The sequence below is a fragment of the Choristoneura fumiferana genome, chromosome 4 (assembly GCF_025370935.1).
Source record: "Choristoneura fumiferana chromosome 4, NRCan_CFum_1, whole genome shotgun sequence".
Taxonomy (NCBI): Eukaryota; Metazoa; Arthropoda; class Insecta; order Lepidoptera; family Tortricidae; genus Choristoneura; species Choristoneura fumiferana.
Window position 1 is genome coordinate 2606571 of NC_133475.1, and position 6000 is coordinate 2612570.

The 6000-nt window shown below is 34.2% G+C and overlaps 1 protein-coding gene across 1 annotated transcript in view; it reads right to left on the minus strand.

Moving 5' to 3' along the window:
- Positions 1 to 3565, minus strand: part of LOC141427272 (alkylglycerol monooxygenase-like) — a 46135-nt gene extending 42570 nt beyond the window's left edge. The window contains exon 1 of the mRNA XM_074086560.1: positions 3385 to 3565. The gene's annotated coding sequence lies outside the window, so the exon portion shown is untranslated. The remainder of the gene's footprint in view (positions 1 to 3384) is intronic.
- Between the last annotated feature and the right edge of the window lie 2435 nt (positions 3566 to 6000).

Genomic DNA, 6000 nt, shown 5'->3' on the forward strand with positions numbered 1-6000 from the left:
TTAGGCATAAATAGGTTTGTCTAAAATACGATTTTTTTTCAAAATAAATAACACTTTCTGAATTGTACCAACATTCGCTGGAGGCACAGAATTACTCACTGAATTTAGGATTAGATTAAAATTAATGATAAGCTTATATAGGCAAAAAAACTATGTTTTGTTACTTATATCGATATTTTTACATTAACTTTCGTAAATATTGTCAGCTATGTTATTATAAAAATGTTCTACAATGGTAGGTACGAGATTCAGCTATTTTGCGATAAAGTAATTTATTTAAGATTTTAAACGAGAGGAAAGACTTACCTTTGGCCGGGAAAGAATTTTTTATAACACCCACAATGTTCTTTACAAAAAGATGATTGATGAAGATTAGATTAGGCGCTGGCTGAGGGAAAACAGAGATAATGCTATCAGTGGAGATGAAAGTAACTGTGTTTTTATAATTATGTTAGTAGGACGTCTTGGATTATTACGGCAAGTTATTTTATTGTAAATAGTTTTTTTTATATATATTTGCGTCATAACAGGAACAGGAATAGTGGAGGTCAGGAGGGGAAGTCTTTGCCCAGCAGGGCAGTATATAGGCTATTTAAAAAAACGACCAAGAGCGTGTCGTACACGCCCAGGATACGGTTCCGTAGCTATTACGAAAAAATCACAAATATTTTTCTAAGGATTTCGTATTGTGTACTGAATTTTATTTTGTTTGTTTAAGGTTCTTATTGAACAATAAAGATTATTATTAATCTTCCAAGTTTAGGTATAATACCTTGGGCTGCTATTTACTCTTAAACTACTAATAATTTTCAAGCAATCTTAGCCGCTATAAAATTTGATATATTTACTACCATTCTGAATTTTTTAAATTTTTTCCACCCAACAGTTTAGATTTTAGAGGGGGGGGGGACGCTCGATTTCAAAGAAAATTTGCTCTTTAAAGTTGAATATTTCGCAAACAGATCACTGAATAGAAAAATTGTCTTAGAAACCCCCAATGGTTTGAAAGTACCTATTTAACGATAAACCACAATATAAGGTTAGTCGAGAAAAAAAATACCCCCATTTTTTTAACTTTTTTTTATTGTACCACTTTGTTTGGCGTGACTAATATGTATATTCATGTCAAATTACAGATTTCTAGTACTAACGGTCTCTTAGCTTACCGGCGGACAGACAGACGGACAGACAGTGCGAAACTATAAGGGTTCCTAGTTGACTACGGAACCCTAAAAATTGGGATAGATATTTTACTCATTAAATATTTTAACATTTATAATGTCAATTCAATAGTGAAAATTATGTTGTGTAGATAATTAGTATCTGTAGTTAATAAATGAATGTTTATTTTAAAAGGTAAGTCCAAAAAAAAACATGTAAAAGCTTAATTTCTGTATACCATCGAGATTAATCTCTATTAACTAGGCTCTATTAGTCAGACCACTTTCCACTTCACTTTTCATGTTATTGCTATACCATTACGACAACAACAACATGCCATGACATAAACAAAGTTTACTCAAATTCAAACGATTTATTGCTCACATGTTGCAAAATCTAAAATGGGTGACGATATCCTTTAGACTTGGTAAGAGTTAAAAATTCTAGGCAATGCCGTTATTATAGCTCTACAGAATGGCAGCCGAGATGAATTTGAATGACAAATCTAATTTTGAATATCACATGTCAGATTGGAATGAAAAGTTTCTTACGTCAAAAAAAAGTTTCGCTTAAAAACGTGTTAATGTGGCAGTTTGTTTTGTTCAATATCCTAGAATAAGTTTATTTGTTGTCACGTATATTTTTATTATCTAGATAGTGTCTAAAACTAAACAAGTGGAACACGACAATTCTACAGCGGAAGCCGTGGTGGCCTAGTGGGTTGACTTATCGCCTCTCAAGCAGAGGGTCGTGGGTTCAAACCCCGGCTCGCACCTCTGCGTTTTTCGAAATTCATGTGCGGAATTACATTTGAAATTTACCACCAGCTTTGCGGTGAAGGAAAACATCGTGAGGAAACCTGCACAAACCTGCGAAGCAATTCAATGGTGCGTGTGAAGTTCCCAATCCGCACTGGGCCCGCGTGGGAACTATGGCCCAAGCCCTCTTGTTCTGAGAGGAGGCCTGTGCCCAGCAGTGGGACGTATATAGGCTGAGATGATGATCATAAAAATAGTCACTATAAGTACTTATTTCCGAGCGGTCAGATATTCTGCTATAACAAGCTTGCTTTTGAGACAGTGGAACCATGGTCAGATGACCTAAAAAATATATGTGTCCGATTGGTTCTAGTCTCAGGCAATCCCAGGGCTGGTCACCTTTCTCAAAAACTAGCCCCCTTATTCATAAAACGCTGCTTGGTGCTTTGTCCCTTTCTAACAAATACAAATGTCGAAGTGACAGATAAGGACAAACGAATTTTAGCGGCATTTTAACTAAAATAGGTTTGATTGTCGTTTATGAATAAGGGGGTAAGAATTGCAGTTCAGGGAGGTAATGCGGCCTGTCCTAAGGTCGATGCCTGAGGCAGAAAACCTCGTCACGTTGTAGATTTACTTTAGTTGAGATTAAGTTTTCGTTTATATTTCATAATTTTATTATTAGAAAGAAAGAAAGAAAGAAAATATATACACATATCAAAAACAAACAAATCAAAAGCGAAAAGAGCAAAAGGGACACAAAAAGGGAATCTGGCTCAGCACGATGTCGCAAATTGCCAGAATCTTAACCTTGAGGGTTACTAGGTAAATCAAAACTTAACCTAAAAACTTATCAACAATGCGGGACAGAAAGGGATCGGAATATAGAATTTAAACATATTTGAAATAAGTTTAAAACCGGTGACAATCAATTGACAGAAACACAACTAAAGATAAACATATACAAACATCATCATGCATTTACCACAACAGACAAACAGAACAAAGTTTCACCCATTTAGATAGCCCACTTTGTTGTATACATGTACTGGTGTGCTTCAGGAAACTTTCCAAAATTGCTGAATTTTTCATATAGGAAAATTTCGAAAACTTCTCACAATTTTGTACCGGAATTGAAAATTTCCGTTTCTTAAATTTAAATTTCCTATTATTATATCTTGTGAAAATTTCCATTAATTTCCGAGAATTTTTCCAACTTTTTTAAAACTTTCCGCAATTTGCACATCTGTATGTCAATATATATACATTGGCATTTAGCAGTGTTACATACAAACAATCAGTAAACCAATACGTCATTTGTTATTCGAAAATGTCACGCAGTATTTTTCCTTTTTGCAAGTGTATGAATGAAGACGATAACAATTTAAAATAATTTAAAGTAACAAAAAAACCAAACTTACACAACAACAAAGAAATTAACCATTTTTTTTTAATTTACACTTACCAGTAGTCTCGATCTGTCACACTAACTGTCAATAACACAGTTCACATTCACACCTAACATAACTAACACGATAACGTATCTTCTAACTTAACACTTCAAATGCGTCAGCAATTAAACGACGATTGACTTTATAACATACAATTGATCAGTTCGGTGTCAAACAAATGAATGCATACGCGGCTGCGACTTGCTCGTATTTGTATAAATAGCCGTGTTGAGTGTTAACACTGCTAGTGAGTAGCCGTTTATGCTACACGTGCTTGTAACATTACGGGTCGTTGAGTCCTATTTAATTTATAGATTTGCTTAATTGTTTTTAATAGGAGGTCATGTTTGAAATGAAGTTTTTATTTATTCTTGATACTTAATTGCTATTAAAAATTAGTTGTGCGAAAAGTGGCAACTTGACATCAGTGTAAAAAACCGTAGGTATTATTTATTTATTGAGGCATTACCTACTTTGTTGAGGTCGGTATCAATGAACTACAACCTTTTCATCACACTTGCTCGTCAATGATGTTATTTCATGCTTGTATACTAAAGGACAATGGCCTCAATTGTTCCCGCGGGAACTATGGATTTACGTATAGTTTTCCTCCCCAAGGGAGTTATGACTTTAGTTGTGAAAAGTTAGTCGAGATACGTCATTTCGGTCTTAAGAGGTTTCAAGTAAGCCAAGTTTTATTTTCATCTTTAAAACTTAGCTATAACCATAAAAATTTGCCACGCTTCGTGAAACTTCTTTATTTTTATCAAATTGTTTTGCAATAATTTCAGTACATATTTCTTTAGCACGTTGGAACAATTTGGCCGTAAGACCATTTGAATTCTAAACTAAACACAGTTCTTAGCATTATCTATGGTAGACGACTCGAAAAAAGTGACAATCAGGGTGGCTACTACGAAATTCGAAAATTGAAGTTCATATCGTTTTCCTGACGCTAATATTATTTAATACGAGAGTGAGAGGGACGGTACGATACGTACTTCGATTTTCGAATTTTGTAGTAGCCTCTTGTATTGGCGGGTAGCCATTATTTTATTCAGTTGCTTTAGCACCTTTCTTTTGCCGAGCTGTGAAGTGTGTGGGCACAAAATAACTTAATTTTTTGCATTTTTTTCCTCGCATTGTGATGAAAATCATTGTGTGTATCACGGGCCGTAAGGGGATTACAATTGGTAATCCCCTTCTTACGCCCCTTAATGCACAATCTACGCTCCCACGTTTGAAATTAATTGAATTTGTGTGCAGCTTTATTACCCTTAGTTTCTTTTTTTTTTAATTTCGAAGAATTCATAAATCGCCTGTAACGAGAAATTGTTCTCATTTTTCTCGTTTTTTCATTATTTTATTTCTAAAGCTAAGTATTGATTAAATTCCACGAAAAAGAACCAATTAACCGTAGAAGTATGAAATTGATAAAGTTCTATTGGTTTTCGATAGTCGATTCATTAAGTTAGATTGAGTAAAATTCAGGGATTTTTTCATTAAAAATGAATTAATATTATTATTATTTTTATGACGCTTTTAAATGAATGTCTCAATTTTATATGTCTATTTTAGGTAGACTTGGTATAAAATTAGGATTACATAAATGACGCGCGATATATTCGAACTGAATTAGATTTAAGGTAAGACTTTGTGCAAAGTTCGTCCGGATGCTTCTAGCATTTTACTTGCTAATAATAAAATAAAACTTTATTTAAGACCGGCAAATCCATAGTATTATTTAGTAACCGTTGACTTATGACTAAATTAGTAACACTTACTGACTAAATATTTTTAAATAACAAATTGGGCAAATCTTGTGTTGCAATGTCAGAATGGTAGTGTTTATTTATTACGTGACCCACGGATTTTCCACCCTACATTCTTTTTTTTCTGTTGGTATACACTCGACAAAGTGGTCATACATATGAATACATATGGAGAGTATATCGACTCATCAGACTACTGATGACGATTAGTAGTGCACTTTCATGACGACTTTATTGGGAAAATACTATACAATAACTCTTTATTGGATACCAACATAGTAAGCAGTACAGAAAACACAAGTATTATAAAGATTTAATTGTGCAGTAATATTTATGGCCTTTTTGACCCCCGCTGCTCGGCAGTGTTAGCATGATATTAATACCCCTCTGTGCGCCACACGCCGAGCCGGTGTTTACTTTCTGCTGATACCTATTACTAAATAGAACAAGAAAACATTACGACTGTTAAACACGATTGAGCGACATTTAAGGCGAATAGGTACGCATGAATTAATATTAGTTTTATTTAACTTGCTCTATTTGCAGTTGTTGTTGGTGTTTTTTTGGTCAAATCTTGATCCAGTTTCAGTAGTCGGGTTGAGTTGAAATTTGGTATAGAGACAACAAAAAGTACAGTCGGCAAGAAAAGCTTGTATTAAAAAAATATTTTTAATCGAAACTTATTAAACCGTTCATACCGTTAACATATCTTAAATTGACAGCAATATCACCACACGGTTGGCGTTGCGCTGCCAGCTTATTAGACTAAAATTGAATACATTATTTGCCAGAAATTTTACCAGACGTCCTTTTGACCGAGCGGTTACGAAGCGTCTCCGATTCAGGCCCTAGGTATTG